General features: G+C 49.7%; 1 protein-coding gene and 1 non-coding gene across 2 annotated transcripts in view; both read left to right on the top strand.

Annotated features, from left to right (window-relative positions):
- The window catches only part of LOC124271912 (endoglucanase 4-like), a 61,034-nt gene that overhangs the window by 14,358 nt on the left and 26,878 nt on the right, over window positions 1-19,798 (top strand). The gene's annotated exons all lie outside the window — the stretch shown is intronic.
- Window positions 4,006-4,077, top strand: Trnam-cau. The gene has a single exon. It is a non-coding gene; the product is annotated as a tRNA-Met (tRNA).

The following is a 19,798-nucleotide window of genomic DNA, read 5'->3' as shown; positions in this document are numbered from 1 at the left end:
CTTACTGCATGTAGAGGATCCTGATCGTATAGGTGAGGGACACGGCCGGCCAAGGCACCTCGTTGGCTTACACGCCTTCCTGGAAAAGAAACAATGCATCGTTCAAATCAAGAATGAGGATCAGCTCTGCTTTGCCCGTGCCCTGGTCGTGGCCAGTCACCACGAACACAAACCCGATCCTGTGACCAAAGAATGGACGAAGGAATGGAAACGGCTTTGTGATAGTCGCAGCCCCGTTCAACTGAAGGCCGCTAAGGGCTTATTTCGCCAACTCAAGATCCCCGAAGGTCCTTGTACAGGGCGTGCCACGTGGGAGTTGTTCAGTCAACGTTTGGCCCCTTACTATCAGCTCAAAGTCTACTCCCAAGATGTAATGAATCGACTCCTGTACAAGAGTGAAGTGACTCAACCCACCAAGATCCTTCACTTGTATCATCACCATCAGCATTACGATGTCATTACATCCATGACTGCCTTCACAGGTTATCCCTACTACTGTGAAACTTGTGACCAAGGATACGCCAACACTCAAGATCATCGTTGCACCCGAGAATTTCAATGTCACTGGTGCCAATGTCCTGGATACTGTGGCGACGTGGTCAGTGAAGGACTCTCCTGTCTCCAATGTGGCGGATGGTTCCGAAACCCTACGTGCTTTGAACGCCATCGGACGGCCTCCGCTAAGCATCCCAGCACCTGCTCCACCATCCATACGTGTCATCGATGTCTGGCCAAAGTCAACGTGAGAAAAATTCAGGGCATGACCAACCACCAGTGTGGCACGAATCGTGACTGTAAGATCTGCAAAGAACCCTTGAAACCCAACCACCAGTGTTACATGTCCGTCATCGAACCACCTAAACAAAATGAAGACGGTGAAAAAAATGGATGAAGACAAAGAACGTCAGCAGCGTCAGTTCATCTTCTATGACTTTGAATGTACTCAAGATCAAGGGACTCATGTTCCCAACTTGTGTGTGGTGCATCTGGGATGTGGAAAATGTATTTCCGAGGCCTCGGATCAGTTGTGTGACAAGTGTCCCTGGCGTAAGGAAGGAGAAGGGCCTAGCCGTATCAAAGTGTTTCGGGGATCTATGATCTTGAAAGACATGGGCGACTGGCTGATGCGTCTGGCGGAAAAGAAAGAGAAGCAGAAGAAGAAGAAACGTAAGGCATCCCAGCAGCAGCCGTCAGGCCGTGCCTCCAAACAACCCAAACTGTCATCACCAGAACCCGATGATGATGATATAGAACAAGACAACGACGACAAAGAACAAGACGACGAAGACGACATTTCCCCTACCATTGATGATGACGACGTTTTGGTCATTGCTCACAACTACCGTGGGTATGATGGACACTTGCTCCAACAGTACTTCCATCAACATCTCGTGAAAGCACCCCAGGTCACACTTCGAGGGAATCACATCTTGCAGATGACCGTGGGACGCCTTGTTTTCAAGGATTCACTCAACTTCCTCACGATGGCTCTGAAGCAGTTTCCAAAAACGTTTGCATTGACGGAACTCAAGAAAGGCTACTTCCCTCACTTCTTCAACACCGAAGCTCACCAAGGCTATGTGGGTCCTTATCCTCCCGTGTCTACTTACGATCCTGACAGCATGTTTCCTGCCGAACGTAAAGCTTTCTTGGCCTGGTACGATGCACGGGTGGCTGAAGGGACTGTCTTTGATCTGGATGAGGAATTGTTGACCTACTGTCAGAGTGATGTGGACATTTTGCGTCGAGGCTGTGCTGCATTCCGCAACATATTCATCCAACAGAACAACGTGGACCCTTTCTATGAAGCAGTGACTCTACCCATGGCTTGCATGCTCACCTTCCGAAAACAGTTTTTGGAACCCCGCACCATTGCCATCCTACCTACTCAAGGTTATCACCCCCAGCGTCGCTACTCGCTTCAGTGTCTCCACTGGCTCAACTGGGTCATGCATCAACACCCTGGGGTCCACATCCAACATGCTCGGAATGGTGGAGAAGTAGGCTTTGACTGTGCTGATGGTAGTCGCTACATGGTGGATGGCTACGACGCCAAGACACGCACCGTGTACGAATACTTGGGCTGTTTCTGGCATGGATGTACTCGCTGTTACAAGACGGGCCGATGTGAACACCATACTAGCTTGGGTACAACCCCTTGGGAACGATACCATCATACAAGATACCGACTGGGTGTGTTACGTCAACATCCCGACATCGACCAAGTGGTGACCCTCTGGGAATGCGATTTTCTGAAACAACAGAAACACAACGGAGACCTGAGAGCCTTCCTGACCCCACTGCAAGGACCCCATGCCTACATGCCTGACCCATTGGATCCTAGAGATGCTTTCTTTGGAGGTCGTACCAACGCCACCAAACTGTACTACGAAGCCAAAGAAGATGAAGAAATTAAATATGTGGACGTTTGCTCGCTGTACCCTTACATCTGCAAGTATGGCACTTTTCCCGTGGGACATCCCGAGATCAAAGATCATCCTCCCGTGTCTGACTTGTTTGAGCTCCACGGCCTGATCCAGTGCCGAGTCTTGCCACCCCCCGACCTCTATCATCCTGTTCTTCCTTACGAGTGTCAAGGCAAACTGCTCTTTCCTCTGTGCCGTACATGTGTTGAAGAGCAGTTGGATGCTCCCTGCCCCCACGGGGATGAAGACCGGGCATGGATCGGTACCTATGTCAGCAAGGAGCTTCAGTTTGCTGTTGAAAAGTGTGGCTATCAGGTGCTTCACATCTTTGAGGCTTGGCACTTTGACACGCTTGCCACCTACGACCCTGACACTCAAGAGGGAGGACTGTTTGCCAAGTATGTGAACAATTTCTTCAAGATCAAGCAAGAGGCCAGTGGATACCCCGAAGGCTGCCCAGACCCAAACGCCTACATCAACGAGATACAGCAAAAAGAGGGAGTCACCTTGGATCCTGCTCACATTCGCAAAAACCCAGGACTACGTGCCTTAGCCAAAGCCTGCCTGAACAACCACTGGGGCAAGTTTGGTCAACGTGTTGGGTTTGCCAAGACGGAATATATCAGTTCCCCTGAGAGGTACTTTGCCCTCCTCCGAGATGAGCGCTGTGTGGTGAAAGACATTAACATCATCAATGAAGACCTCATCTGTGTCACTCACGAACCTCAGGCAGACTTTCATGACCCCCATCCAGCCCACAATGTGGCCATTGCAGCCTGGGTGACAGCACAAGCCCGTCTCAAGTTGTATTCTTATTTGCAACCGTTGGATCGACTTGTCCTCTATTTTGATACGGACAGTATCATCTACATTCACCGTCCACGAAGTTACAACCCGCCACTGGGAGATACCTTGGGGGAGCTGACTGATGAACTGGGAGGGGGCAACAGCATTCAAACCTTTGTCTCGGCAGGACCCAAGAATTATGGCTACAAGCTACGTCATCCTCAATCTGACGGTAGTGTGGGCATCAGTAAGGTCCGGGGATTTACTTTAAATCACAGGGCGAGCCAACATGTCCACTTTGACAGCATGAAGAAACTCGTCTGTCAGAGGGATCAAGCCAACATCACGGTCCCGTACCCACACCACATCATTCGCGGAGGACTTCGCCAGGGCAACGTGTTGCTGTCCAAGGACACCACCAAAACCTATCGCTTGGTCTACACCAAACGCCGAGTACAGTACGACCCACAAGGTGTCCCCAGGGAAACTCTCCCCTATGGCTATAAAGAGTGAACACATCCCTCATGGACTTTTGTTGCAGATATGCTCTGATGTATTGATGTTTAACCCATAAACTGTGATTGCCTTGTTCATCTGTTGTTCTATCATTCAATAAAATGTGATTGTATTGCACTCTTGTGTTACGTCGTCTCTCTCTTCAGGGCCAGACCTGGTGGAGTCCATGGTCACCCTCAACCCTGTTGTATCCTGTTCTTAGACTCAGACCTGGTGGAGGCCATGGTCATGTTTACCATGTCAGAGGTACTGTCACAAAAAAGGGAAGAGAAGGGAGAGCAGAGTGGCGCAGTGGAAGCGTGCTGGGCTCATAACCCAGAGGCCCGTGGATCGAAACCACGCTCTGCTAACGGCAATTTTTTCTTTCTATGTTGCGAATACAACCACTTGAAGTGGGTTGGCGTCGTCACACACCCTATGACGTCATCACGACCCTGTGTCTATATATAAAGAGACGTTTCTGTCAGAGTCATTACAGATTCTGGTGTCTAAGAAAAAGGATGGAACCCGTTCACCGCGATAGGCTTAGGGAGAATCGCTGTGGTCTCGTGCTCGCTATCAAGCAGGTCGAAGCCGTGGTCGACAAACTGATGATGTTTAAAGTCCTGACCATCCTCATGAAGGCAGAGATTATCGAAAAACCTCGGACCTCCTTTGACCGTGTCAGAGAATTGTTAGACATGCTTCCCCGACGGGGGACCTCAAGCATACTCCCTCTTCTGCAAAGCTTTGGAGGAATGTGGAGAGACAGAAGCCATGACCTTGCTGGGTCTCAAGACTCCAACGGACAAGGCACAGTCACAAGTGACAGTCCACTGGCTATTCTTCTATGGAATCCAGTCACCGTTCAGCAACTTTCATCCAGCAGTGTTTACCTTGGATGGTGTTACATTTAATTGTGTTGAACAGTGTTACATGTACTCTAAAGCCATGTACTTTGGAGATTACGACAGTGCGACGCGTATTCTGCAAGAGGCTGTTCCAGCAAAGCAAAAAACGTCTGGGGCGATGTGTGAAAGGCTGTACTCAAACAGTGTGGGACACGGTCAGTCTTGAGGTGATGACCAAGGCGATCACGGCTAAATTTTCCCAGAACAAGGACTTGAAACAGAGATTGATTCAATCCTACCCTAAGTCGTTAGCTGAAGCTAGCCCCTACGATCAAAGATGGGGAATAGGAATGGGTGTATCTCATCCGAATATTGACAAGCCCTGGACATGGTCGGGGAAAAACAAGTTGGGAAAAGCGCTCATGCATCTTCGTGACACGTTGATGTTGTGAGTGACGTCATCCATGGACAAACTCCGATGACGTCATCCATGCACGAGCCACGTGACGTCACCCTGTGTATCTCTATAAAAAGACTCTGGCCCCATCGTGATTCGTCATCATGCTGTTCACGCTGCTCTTTGTGCTCGCCACGTATCTAGAAGAGAGACACTTTTTAGAACAGTTCAGAGAAGCGGTGCAAGAGGCCATCCAGAAACAACACGATCGTGACGTCATTTGAAGTGACGTCATAGCTCGCGCTGCTGGTGTTGCCTATAAAAACGCAGGATCGATTGAGCGGGTCATCAGTTGCATCAGTTCAGTCATTGAAGATGGCATCTCCAGGCAACCTCCCTTCTTCTTTCGTCAACTTGGCTTCGCAGGCAAAGGACCTCGCTTCTGACATGGCCCATCTCCACAACACCATGATGACTCAAAGCCAGTTATACAAGACCAACTACATGGATCTCCAGGACCGGCTGCGTGTGATGGAACAAAAGTTGCCGTCGATCATCCGCAAGCTGGCAGGTATTCATCCGAAAAGAGAAACACTGTATGGAATGATGGGTCGCTTCTGTGAGTTGACTGAGGAAGACTATTACTGGATGGCGTATCACCAAGACCACTTAGAAATCCTCTCCGACAGCGCCAACAACTCTGTTCGCTTGATCCTCATCGGTATCAACGATGCACATGCCAAGGAAAATGCAGGGGAGACCTTCCTCAGCAAGCTGTTCCACATCGTGTTCAAGTTGAGGAATGGACGTCCTATGGGCTATGACCATGGTGTGCTGTACAGCAAGCTGCTGGACAAACTCCAGGTTAAACTCTGGCCTCACCCACCCAGCTATGATCTTCGATATGCCACCTGCACTCTACCTTTGTTCTCCAACGATCCAGAGGTCACCGACATGACGCCTTCAAGCCCGTCCCTCGAAAAAGAATACCTCCCAAGACCACTCCTGCCAAGACTTCTCCAAAGAAGAAGAAGAAGGTCTCCACCCCACCCCTTCCCAAGGCACCCACAAAGATGACGTCACCTCCCCAGGTGACCCTGGCCACGGCTTCTCCAAAGAAACAGAAGAAGAAGTCAAACAAGGAGGCCTCCACCAAGACACCCACCAAGAAGACGCCACCTCCCAAGACACTCACCAAGAAGGCACCCCCAAAGCCTAAGAGTCTCAAAGCACCCCAGACTCCGAAGAAACAGTTGGAGATGACTGACTTGTGGGAGAACTATCCACAAACCAGCCAGGCTAGGGTTGAAGAGAGCGAGAAGGGTCAAGGGATCAGTCCTGCTAGCCCCCAAGAGATCCCCCAGGCAGAGTTGCCTCCAGATCTGCAAGACTTGTATGATCTACTCCCGATGGCTGTCACCATGGAAGCAGAGCAGACAACTCCAGAGACGACTCCAGAGACGACTCCAGTGAGGGCTCCAGAGACGGATCTGGTGATGGCTTCAGTGACGGCTCCAGAGGAGGAGCCAGAGGACATCATTGACATCCCCATGTTTAACGATGAAAATCATTTTCATCCTGGTCAGATGGACTTTTTACGGTGTTCTACCTGCAATCCCGATGATCACCTGAACTGGTGGTGATCTGTGGATGACCTGTTGTTGTTGATCTGTGGATGCATTGTTGATCTGTTTGCCATGTTGATGTTGTTCCTCAATAAAATGTGAATTCCATTTCAAAGCGTTGTGTCTTCTATATCTTCAGGGATCGTAGCTCTTGGAGGTCATTTCCGGTGCAACCCGCAGGGTGGTAAGACGTGTGTCAGTATGTCAGGGACACTGTCAGGGACACTGTTAGACTCAGACCTGGTGGAGGCCATGGTCACCCCACTCACGTTACGTCATCCCTTTACCATGTTGATTGCAGGCCCTACAGGGTCGGGTAAAACATCGTTTGTCAAAGCCTTCATGGAACATGTGTTTCAACCAGGGATCCTTGATCTTCCACCTCAGGGCATCGTGTGGGTGTACAGTGAATGGCAACCCATGCATGAGGACTTGGAAGTTCTGACTCGCGGTTAGGGGATACCCTGACGTTTGTGCAAACCATGGGGAAGCCAACACGAGTTGCCTGCAGGGTCTGGGGGTAAGACTGAGGAAGGTTTGCCTACGCCCCATTGGTTGATCATTGATGATTTGCTGGGCTTACAATACCAAAGAGGAAGAAGCCGAGGTCCCGCGATGGTTTACCAAGAAAGTCATCATCGCAACACGTCCGTGTGTTGTACTTGACGAAACCTCTTTGCTTCATCCCCTCATCATCGCACCATTAGTCTAAATGCCCACTACATGGTGCTGTTTAAAACCCGAGGGACGCCTAGAAATGGATCACTTGGCCAGACAAATCTTTCCAGGACAGACGGCCTTCCTTCGGGAAGCCTATGAGGATGCCACTTTGGCTCCTTATTCCTATTTGTTTCTGGACTTGAAACCGACCACGGCCAAAGAACACCGTGTACGGTCCCATCTCTTTCGTAACCCCACCATCCTTTACATTCCCAAGTAGGGATAAATAGAGATGATCGTCTACCCTACGGTCAGTTGACCCAGAGCTGCCATGGGAGACAGACGGAAACAGGCTCAGCCCCACAAACGTGCTGTTGCCACAGGGTTGTTTAAACCGATCCATAAAACACTCCTGACCACCTTGGGTCGTGATCCCACCGAACAACATCGGTCGGGTGTGCAACGGTTGTACGAAAGTCTAAGTGCTCCTCCTCCCACTGCTTCCTCCTCCAAACAAACACGTTCCTTAAAGCAGTTGTACCCCACAGCACCCACCATGAACACATTTGTCCCTGTCAGTATGTATCGTGCCTCTCCTGCTGCCTTCTCTCCCCCTTCTTCTTTTCCGTCCTCTCCCCCTTCATTCCCATCGTCTCCCCTCTCTCCCACCATGATCCAACCCTTTCAACCCTTGACCCAACCTCGTACCACCAGCACCAAACGCATGGGCAACAAACGCACGGGTGCTAAACGCCCCAGCCCGGGCACCCCACGCAAAGGAAGCCACAGAAGCATGCCCTCCCGCAGAAAAGTCAAACCCATCATCGTGAAGAAACGACTGCCTTCGGCAGAGAGCATGGCTGTCAAAGGACGTCATCGACTGTTGCAATGGTTTGTCATTGCCGTGAGAAATCTGCGAGCAGGACGTGTTCGTTTGAAGATGCAGCACAAGACCTGGCTGTTGAGGCACCAAGACGTGCTGACCAAGATTGCGAATCCACGACTACCTATGGATGAACGCCTGAATTACCTGATGAAACGCAGTGGAAGTGGTACGTTGGCTGGTGTTTTGACCCGTATCTTGCTGAACTGGCAGTCCTACCTACAGGAAAAACAGCAGAAGCCCTCCTCCACCATCGCGCCGCCCGTGCCCCAAGCAACCCCGGCGCCAGCAAGTCACCCACCGACAAGAGAGAACAAGAAGAAGAAGAAGAAAAGGGTCACTTCACCCTCAGCCCCAGGTGCAGCCTTGACCCGGATGGTGTTACGAAGTCAAAAGAAGAAGAAGACCACAACGGCATTACCCCCACTCCCTCCAGCGACATTACCATAAATAGAGGCCTCCCACCCCCATCCTGGTCAGTTCAACGGTAGCAGCTGCAGGGACGACACCATCATGTCGGCACGTTTAAAACGTCACAAAGAAGCGCTCTGTCATGTGTGTAGTCCTTCTGCGACACCAGCCATGCGACAGGCTATTTTGAAACAAGCCCCATCGGAACTGATTCAAGCCATCTGTGAATGTGTGGTGAATTTGTATGGAGGCAACATTCCTATGACAGCACAGCAACGTCAACGTTTACAAAAGCATGGGTCACTGATGCATACGTTGATAAAAAAGAAGGTCTCTGTGTCCAAGAAACGTCAACTATTACAGCAGAAAGGAAGAGGATTGGGTCTCTTGTCTGCCTTGGCATCAGTGGTGGGTCCCTTGGTGTCTGGTCTGTTGGGTAGATGATCCTCAAGGAAGATCCTCAAGGAAGATCCTAAAGGAAGATCATAAATAGAGGGCGCATCCTAGATTGGGGTTAGTTGCATCTGCACCGTCCTACCACCAAGATGAAGCATGCACGGAAGATCGTGATGGTCCCAGAAGAGGTATGGCAAAGTCTGCAAGAAGAAAAACGTCAACGGCATTTGCTCAAGTCCAACCTGTTGGAACAGAAACGTGTGCACACGCTTCACGATATGGATACCCTCGTCCGTGATGACACGGTTCCCTTTAGGGACCGAGAGCAGCAGTATAACACCTTGTTGCAACACACCTTGGCGTTTCAAGATCAAGCCGCGGTCAAACCACGACCTTTAGGGGCAGCTGACACCCCCAGGACGGGCACCCCCAGGACGGGCACCCCCAGGGTTGGCACTCCCAGGGCTGGATCTCCTCACCGTAAGTACGGTTGACTTACTGAGTCGTGTATCTGCATGTGCCTGCGTAGAGGTCGCCTTCCTAAGAAGGAGTCCGCGGAGCCGGTTGTAGAGCAGTGGCTCATGGTTTGTTTGTTCTTTTGTTTCAGAACCCAATGATGTCGAAGCCATTCTGAATGAAGTCGTGCAAACGGTTCCCAAAACGCTACAGGCCAAGGCCAGGCAGTTGATGGCCCGTATTCGTGCGCATCCCGACTTGGGTTGGAATGAGACGGGTCAATTCGTAGTGGAAGGGGAACCCATGCCTGGGACGCACATGGTGGATCTCATCAATGATCTTGTTCGACAACGTACCAAATTAGGCCCTCCACGGGGTTGGAATATTCTGGGCCAGTATCTCGCTTCCAGCAACGTACCCCATGAACTGATTGGTAACCCTCTACGTTGGTCCTGGATGATGAAAACCAAAGGGTCATCCACCCAGCCTCCTGACACCCCTGTGAAGCGTCCACACCCTCCACCCACTGACTTGTTTTGACACCCCCGCATCCAACCTTCCTCTGGAACCCCAGAAGAAGAAGAAAGTTGGAGAGACCCCCTCCTCCCCTCTCAACCGAGTTCGTCAGTGGATTCACTTTTAATAAAAGGGAGCAGAGGGTGATGCCAACGACAGTGTCATCATGAGACGTCCAAAGAGAAACAACAACAACATCAGCAAAGCATCATCGTCTCTGTCTCCTGCATGGACACGATGGCTCCACCACACCTATTACGATCCCAAACACCCAGCAGGCTATGGAGGGTGGCTTGCCTTGTGGCAAGCAGCAGGACATCAAGCCAAAGCAGGACATCAAGCCAAAGCAGGACCCAAGAAGGGGGGACCCAGGAATGGGAGTCCCAAGAATGGGGGACCAAGGCCCACCCAACGCCAGGTGCGGCAATGGTTGAAAACCCAGGACACGTACACCTTGCACAAACCAGCCCGACGCTCGTTTCCCAGGGATCATTACCGTGTGTAATGATCTGAGCGATCTCCTTGCGTATCAGAAAGAGAACCAAGGCAACCGGTATTTGCTGTGTGTCATCGATGTTTTCTCCAAAATGGCTTGGGTGCAGCCCATGAAAGCCAATACCGGTACCACTTTGATAGAGGCCTTTCAACGGATCCTGAAACAAGCCAAAGGACGTGTGCCATCCCAGTTACAGACAGACAAAGGGACTGAATTTGTCAATGCACCTTTTCAAGCCTTCCTCAAGAAACGGGGTATTCATTTCTACACCAGTCAAAACCCAGAAACCAAAGCCTCTGTGGTGGAACGTTTTCAAAGGACGTTGAAAAACCGTATGTGGCGGTATTTCACCCAACAAGGAACACGCCACTACCTGAAGGCATTACCCCAACTGTTGCATTCCTACAATCATCGCGTCCATCGTACGATTGGACAACGCCCCGTGGATGTACGTCCTAACGCTCCCTATGATGAAATTCGGGTGTTGGATCACATGGAACGACAGAAGAAGCTGAAGCAGCACCAACTCAAGACAAAGAAGAAGAAGAAGAAGAAGCACCCTCTCTTGTTACCCGGGACCCGTGTCCGTTTGAACAAGACCAAGGGCACGTTTGACAAAGGGTACCTTCCCAACTGGACCACCGAACTGTTCACCGTGGATCGGGTGGTGAAAGGGCGTGTTCCTCCTGTCTACCAAGTGAAAGATGATCATGGAGAAGTGCTGCAAGGCACCTTTTACCCGCAAGAACTGCAACCCATTCAGAAAACGGATGACGTGTACACAGTGGATCAGGTCCTGAAACGACGACGTCGTCAAAAAAAAGATGAAGTGTTGGTGAGATGGTCAGGATACCCTGCCAGCTTTGATTCATGGATCCCTGCGGCTCATCTGGTCTTTAAATAGCGTGGTCTCCAGTCTCCCACCGTCAGTGGAGCCTCCACCATCATGCAGAGTGAACCGATCTCAAGGTGCAAGGAGGGCGGCAAGCCATCCCCACGCTGGTGCTGTTTTGGCATGGACTTGCCACGAAGTGAAGTGGTGTTTTTCTCCCAAGTGTTTCTGATATATGGTGTGGTCATCATGAGCATGGTCCAGTTGGCATTGGACCACAGTGAGAAACAGTTGTGGACAGCTTTGTTGGCCAGTGGCTTGGGGTACTTGCTCCCACAACCCTCGTTGGTGTCGTCGTCGTCATCATCCACGTTGCCACCTTCCTCGACTGCATCTCCAACCCCCTCTGTATCCAGTCTGGTTCCCTAAGAGAGAGAGAGAAAGATGTCGGTGTCTGTGTTTTCCAAGCGGGACTTTTACGTGACCTTACCCAGCGATGCGTCCATGGATGTTCATCCCGACAACAGAGTGAATCATAACGAAGTCAAACTACCCTTTCCCATTCAAGTGAATCGTCAGGAGTGAGAAGTCGGCGTCAGTGAACTTCATTTCCCCATGACATGGTACAATGTGTCATACCCCTTCAACTGGTTTGTCCTTCATGTGAACTTGGAACGCATGACCCGGACTTACAGTTCAGCAGAACGCGATGCGACCGTGACAGAAGAGAACCCAGGCATCATCAGAGCCGTCAGCGAAAAGGTCATTATTCCAGAAGGAGTGTATTCCAGTCGCCAACTGGTCCAGAGACTGAACATCCTGCTTCAACACGCCTGTGCACGGCTGTTGGACAAGCATACGCAAGATGTTTACCAAGCGGATGCTCGAGGTCGTTTCACCGTCACCGTGAACTACCCCAAAGAAGACCTCCGATTTGAAATGCGTGGCAAAACGCATGTCAACTTTTATGCTCCCACCCCGAAGACATGTGCAGAGCCCTCACGGGTTCCTCCTGCAAAACCGCAAGTCAACCTGACCATGATGCCATCAGGTCTGCCTACACCACCCGATTGGTGTTGCCTGCTCCTTTAGTACATATGCTGGGATTCATACAGCTCCCCATGGTGGATGAAGCAGAAGAAATAAGCCAAGTCTCTGCTCAGCCTGTGCAGGTGGCTGTGTTTGACCGTCCTCTCGTCGTGGGTGAACAGGAAGCACACCATCTGGCTGGTTTTGATACCGTGTACGTCTACTCGGATGCTGTGGAAGATCAAATCGTGGGGGATACCATGGCTCCCTTACTGATGTATGTTCCCGTGTCCCGCCAGATGATGGAAGACAGCGTCGTGATCAAAACCCCTCAGCACCTACGCTACAAGGGATTGCGTCAGGGAACCACGGATGCCATTCGAATCTATTTAACGGATGACGTAGGACGTCTTGTGCCATTCCAGAGTGGGAAGACCATCGTGACACTTCATTACCGTCCCCGTCGCCTGGGTACGTACTGAGACTCAACATGGTAGGACACCAGTGTATCAGACACCGCAGCAACAGCGGCTTGGGTGGACAGCAGCGAGGAGGCAGCTTAACCTTGTACCGAGGACGCATTCATCAACGAGGGAGAGGTTTCGGTAACATCTTGGGAAACTTGGGACGTTCAGCACTCTCCATCCTCAAGACGGTGGGAAAATCAGCTCTCAAATCAGGCGTCAAGATGTTGCCGGGATTGGTGCAAGATATCAGTTCAGGACACCGAAGTGTGGGGGACAGTTTGAAACATCATGGGAAACAAGCCTTACTTGCCACCTTGCGACAGCACCCACCACCACCAGGATCACCCGCTCGCAAACGAAAACGGAAACAGCCCGTGAGATCCACCAAGAAACGTTTGAGAGAAAGAGATAAAGACCCACCCCGATGGGAAAGGAGTTCAGTTCAACACCAGACACTGTACGGTCAAGACCTGTTGTGCAGACCTGTTGTGCAGACCTGTTGTGCAGACCTGTGGTCCAGATCAGCTGTCAAGATGATGCGTCGGGATGCCTGTGAATGTTCCAAGGCCCAACTGGATCTCTTTTCTGTGCCCCCTGTGGTGACTTCCGTCCAAGAAGGTCAGTGGATTCGATACAGCCCTCTGGCACCCCCTTCGGTCGCAGGCCCCCTCCAATTTAACATTGCTAACCCTGTCAATGCCTACATCAATTTGAGCCAGTGTTACCTCCGCATCTGCCTCAAAATCAAGAATACAGATGGTACGAATGCAGTTCATGATGGCGATGACGCACTCGCCGTGTCCACGGTGAACAACATGATGCATTCCCTCTTTCGTGAAGTGCGTGTACAAGTGGGACACAACCAACTGGAAATTACTCCTTCCATGGGTACCTACCCCTACCGAGCCTATTTGGAAACGCTGCTGAGTTATGGGAAGGCAGCCAAAGGGACCCATCTCCAGTGTCCAGGATGGTACACCGATGAAGCTGGAAAAATGGAGCACTTTAATGCTGTCGCCCCGAATGCCAACGCCGGACTTGTCGCATCGACGAGGGTCATTCTACCCACCCGAGACGTGGAACTGACAGGACGTCTCCACTGTGACCTGTTTCTCCAAGACCGGTACCTGGTGGATGGAGTCCCCATGAAACTAGAACTGATTCGCAGCCCGGTGATTTCTACTTGATGAGTGCTGGAGACGTCGAGTGCCGATTTGAACTGACCAAAGCCGAGTTTTACGTGCGCCAAGTCAACATTGATCCTGCCATACGGGAACAACACGTGAAACACATGTCACCAGGAGTCACGGCCAAATATCCTTTGACCCGAGTCCAAGTCACAGCCCACCTACATTTCAGGAGGAGGACGCGATTTCCACAAAGATCAACTGATTGGAGGCCAACTGCCTAAACGAGTGGTGTTGGGATTGGTGGACAATGATGCTTTGCCGGCAGCAAGGAAAAGAACCCCTACCATTTCAAGCACAACAACGTGACCAGTCTCAAGCTGAAACTCAATGGGCAGAAGTGCATGGCACCGAAATCAAAAGCGACTTTCAGGACAACAGTGCCTCGCTCAAACAGTTGTACATGAACCTGTTCCGCAACACGGGACACCTGTGGCAAGAACATCCCTGCAACCTCACCCTGGACGAATTCAGAACGGATTCACTGTGTGGGTGGTGGATCTGACGGCAGATCTGGGCGCAGATGAAGGGTATAACTACCCACGACAGACGGGCAAGTTGGGACTTGAACTTCAGTTTGCAGAACCCCTACCACGCCCCGTCACGCTCGTCTGCTACGAGGAATACGAAAAGCGTTTTGAAATTGATCGGTTCCGCAACGCTCTGATGGTCTAAGGATGGACGACAACAGTGGCTTGACGACCAGACACTTGAATGCCTACGTACAACAGGATCCCCTGCTGCGACCCCTCTACCCAGTTACCTTTGCCCGAGATCGTTTTGCCACCGCCGTGCTGTGTGAACAGCAGGAGGGACATTATCCTAAAGCCTACATTGTCAACACGGACCCCAGCCATCTCCCACGACAACACTGGGTGTGCGTGTATCGTCCAGTACCAGGTGCCATGGACTACTTTGACAGTTATGGACTCCATCCCTATCAACAGCATCCAGACTTTCGGAATGTCATGACCTTCGCAGGATGGCTCCAACAACAGTGGAATGGCCAATCACTTCAACCCTGGTTCAGTGCCTCTTGTGGGATGTACTGTTTGTATGTACTGGCTCATCGTGCCCGTGGATGGTCTTTTGACGAAGTGATGGAACAGTTTGATCCCTACGATACCCTCGTCAATGAAGAACGTGTAAGACGTTGGTTTCAACCGAAACGCCTGACAGACAACAACGCTGGCCATGATCCACACCCCTGCCAAAGGACACAACCTTATCGTTCTGATGTGATGATGTTACAGTTATGATGTTACAGTTATGATGTTACAGTTCATACCGTTTGTAAACAAAAGATCAGGGACGCCCCTAATCCTGTCTCTTTTGTCAAAGTGTTCTTGTTAGCGGGGGAAATAAAACGTTTGAAAAATGTCAACCTAGTGTTGTTGTTGTTGTTGTTGGCATTGAAATGAACGCTTCTTTTGAGAGAGATGGATGGCCCTGAAAAGGGCCGTTTTTTAGAGTGTACCTCACTCAAGGGACCAGAGCTGGCACCTACATTGGCAGGGATGAATGACCATCTTTGTTTTTACAGGGCACTTGCTCCCATGAGTTAAACGCCTGTTATAAGTGTCCTTTAACGCGGTCTTGCAGTAGACACATTGAAAGGTACCATTGTACACAATGGTGCCATTGGCGTAGACGGGTAGGCAGCCATGACATCGTTGGCACTGCCATGCCGGTAAGGGTGGTGATGCTGTCTCCAACAACATGAGTTCCAGATCCCAGTTTTCTCCAGACATGATTGCTGGTTGTAACACTGCTTCCGCCACCCCTCTCATCATATATAGTGAGAGCTCACGATCATGACGTCACCGGTGCCACGTCATTACCCTCACGCGCGACAATGACGTCATCGATACCACGTCATTACCCTCACGCGCGACCATGACGTCATCGATACCACGTCATTACCCTCACGCGCGACCATGACGTCATCGATACCACGTCATCGATACCACGTCATCGACGACACGTCATCGCTGTCTCGTCGCCCATATATAAACTCCAGCATGGGTCAGTGAGGGCTATCTTCATGCAACATGGATACAAGAAAAGTGGAAGTCATGCGACCGGCGCCTTACCGGAAAAACTGTGGTAGACGGCAATGTTTGCGGTGCAGCCCTACCTTACAAGGGAAGGCTGACATCAAAATGGAAGAGGCATCAACAACACCTACAGAACTGATACCCACAACGGCAACAGAAGCAGCGGCAGCCTCACCACCACCACCACTACCACCTACGGCAGCAGACACGGTAGCCCCACCACCACCACCAACAACAACAACAACATTACCGAAATGGTCATCCAAATGGCGACTGATTATCTGCCCTTACTGTTTTAAAGCGTATCCCTCGAATCGCTTTGATGTCGTTCCAGGAGCTGACTTCTACATATGCCTCTACTGTGGGGGAAGGGATCATCAAGAGAGGGCAACAGCAGCACGATGATGTGTGCCCCGGAAAATTTATTTTTCGGGGTCTCCATCTCCTCTGTGAATGCTAACCTGCCTGGTTCACATACCAACGGCCCTTTTCAGGGCCACCCACCTCGCTCGAAAGAAAACCTGAATGACAAAAGCTTTTAACCACCCACCCACACACACACACACTTCTCTAGCCACGCCATCGTCCGCCTCACCCCTCTCCCTCCCTCCCTCTCACCTTTCCTCTCCCTCCCTTCCCTCTCCATCCCGTCCGTCGCTCGTCCGTTCCGCCATCTTGAAAGGCGTCTACGCTCGCGAGATCCCGCGAGAGTCCACGAGATCCCCCGAGATCTCACGCACGCGATCCCACCGGATGGGCCGCCCTCTTGAAACGCGTCCGCCATCTTGGCCCGGAGGTGACGTCATCGTCATGCGCGCGCACCACCGGAACCGGACGTGACGTCATCGCCATGCGTACGCACCGGAACCGGAACCGGAACCCGAGTGATCTCCCCCTGATGGCGGCACATCCGGTCTCCATGGACGTCGCCATCTTGATCCAAGATGGCGGCGCCCATGGAGACCGGATGTGCCGCCATCTTGAAAATCCCGCCAGGGTGACATGTTAGACTACTGAGGAGTGTACCTGTGGTTGTCACAATTTATTTCATTAATAGTGTGTTGATAGAGATACTCGATATTGGTCTACAGGGGAAGCTTGTTCATCCAGATGGTTCAGTCCACTGCTGGATCAGGATGGCAAGTGGCTTTACATGTCTCTGAGCGTATTGACAGTTGTAGTACATGTACAGGTCTTTTGAAGAGACAGAACTCCGAGCCAGGACCCAAACATACCCCATCGCCTATCAGTATCACCATACACTACCTGTCAGCCATCACTGAGAACAAAGCCAGCACAGATGTCACCTTTCCAGCGGCAAGGCTTTCAACGCCCATCTGCGGGCCATTGTCACAAGCACCAGGATCCGGGTATGAATTTGTCTTCAGCAACCCATGCTTGTCGTAAGAGGCAACTAACGGGATAGAGCTCTCTGAATTGGTTGACACATGTCATCGTGTCCCAATTAGATCTATGCTCATGCTGTTGATCACTTGATTCTTTGTCCAGACTCGATTATTACAGACCGCCGTCATATAGATGGTGCGGCGTTAAACCAAAACCCAACCAACCAAACCAAATCTATTAATTCCATTACCAATCAGTGCTTATGACCGATCAGAATAATTTACTTGTGGCTTCCATTTGTATATTGTTATTATCATACAGCATCAATTAACAATTGGGTCGAACTTTGTCATCTTGTTACTTGTGTTTTCTCACATATACATATAAAAGCTCTTTTTGTATTCTAACGTCCATTCACTTCTAAAGAAGTTGTTATCCATAAAATTTGTCTATTTTGTATCAACCATTCAGCTGATGAAGGAGAAAGAATTTAGTCCGAAACCTTGTGTTTCTTAAACGAAAGTAGTTGACATCCAAACAACGTATCTGATAAATATGCACGTCCGGGATTTGCCACTCCCACACAAGCTGCTGAATAGATTTCAAATTTGACGACAATCAGCAACCACCAGCCACCAGATTCAAGAACAGAATGTTGACAATCCAGGGTATCGCTTTGTGACAGAGAACATATAATTAGAATTAAAATCATGATGTTTAGTTGATCTTGTCTGGCTGGTAATAATAGATAATAGATAATAGATAATACGTTATTTCTGTCCTGCTCTTTGGACAACATAAGCACAGAAAAGCTGTGACCTTGGACAACAGCCCTCACAAAGATGGTGAACCTATTTCCGTTCTGTACATCTCGTCTAGGATTGTTGGGAATTGACGTTTTCTAAAGGTTAAGGTTACAAAGGAGGAAATTACCAGTGCATATAGGCAAAGATACCGACGTATAGAAAACGACCAAACATTGCCAATTTCATGATGTACATAACATTAACACTAAACCATGCATTACAGTCCGAAAGGTGGTGCCAGCAAAGAGATCTTTTAACTACAGTGAACATACCAAATTCCTGTCATTGCAGTGAAAATATCCCTTTTCTGCAACTGAGAAATCGCAGTCTTTCACACTTAAGTATATATTAAATTTACGTAACAAAACTTAGAGGTACAATGTTTATGGTCTGAAAACATTAAAAACTGATGCATCAGTGACAAAACTGATGTCCGATGAAATTCCTTACTTTTGATCTGTACCATTCATTCCCGAAATCACTTTTTGCGAAGATCTAATATAATCAACATTTGAAAGTGATTCGTAAATACATGCTCTGTCATCGTATCTCATGAAGTCAATCACTGGAATGTCTGGTCCAGACTCGATTGTTTACAGACAGCCTTGTACAGCTGTAAAGCTGAATGCGATGTCAAACAAACAGTCAGAATTGTAGAATCCATTCTGCTATTATCTGAAATTTCTGACGGATGTGGAAAGGGTTTTGTCGTCGTTTCTGTTAGAGCCTGAAAATTAACAACACTGTAATACCAGAAGTAAAATAAAGAGATATTTTAATTCAATAAATTTGCTGGCTGTTTCAGTAAAGGTAGATAGCAAAATATAGAAGTGTCTGGAGTAGCATACACAGTTGGGCGTGGTGTAGCGCACCCCCTCAACGGCTGTAGATAAAGAAGGGCTGCCAGATATCCAGGGCAGTTATCAAAATCCTCATTCACAACCTTTACAGTTGGGCGTGGTTTGGGGCTCCCCACTCCACGGCTGTAGGAAAACTATAGGAAACTATAGACTTACATCTTGTACACACACATCACCAGCATCCAGGTAAGTTCAGGCCAGGAAACTATAGACTTACATCTTGTAAATACAGGTTACCAGCATCCAGGTAAGTTCAAGCCAGGAAACTATAGACTTACATCTTGTAAATACACGTCACCAGCATCCAGGTAAGTTCAAGCCAGGAAACTATAGACTTACATCTTGTAAATACACGTCACCAGCATCCAGGTAAGTTCAGGCCAGGAAACTATAGACTTACATCTTGTACACACACGTCACCAGCATCCAGGTAAGTTCAAGCCAGGAAACTATAAACTTACATCTTGTACACACAGGCTGTACATACTGTACATATTGTACCCACAAGTCACCACTTCCGTGGTGTGCTGGGTGAACTGTCAGCCTTGAAGACGTTAAAAAAAGCACACTTTCTTACTCTGGCACTCGGTCATCAGTTAGTTAAACAGGACTGGTCTGCTGTGTATCAGTATAATATATATGAGAGGGATAACCAATGTGACATGCTGTCCAAGCACATAAACCAACGTGCATGACCCTCGCTTCACGTGCAATGATGTTCAACGTTGTGCTTAACCTCATTCCTCCAAGGTACGAATAATACATTTAAGACTGAACGCCCTTAGAAAGATCTGATTGAGTCACACTCTTGTACT

This window comes from Haliotis rubra, unplaced genomic scaffold (genome assembly GCF_003918875.1).
Source record: "Haliotis rubra isolate DU_JTF1 unplaced genomic scaffold, ASM391887v1 Scf1641, whole genome shotgun sequence".
Lineage (NCBI taxonomy): Eukaryota > Metazoa > Mollusca > Gastropoda > Lepetellida > Haliotidae > Haliotis > Haliotis rubra.
Note: the sequence above shows the minus strand (reverse complement) of the source record. Positions and strands in the feature narration are given on the sequence as shown.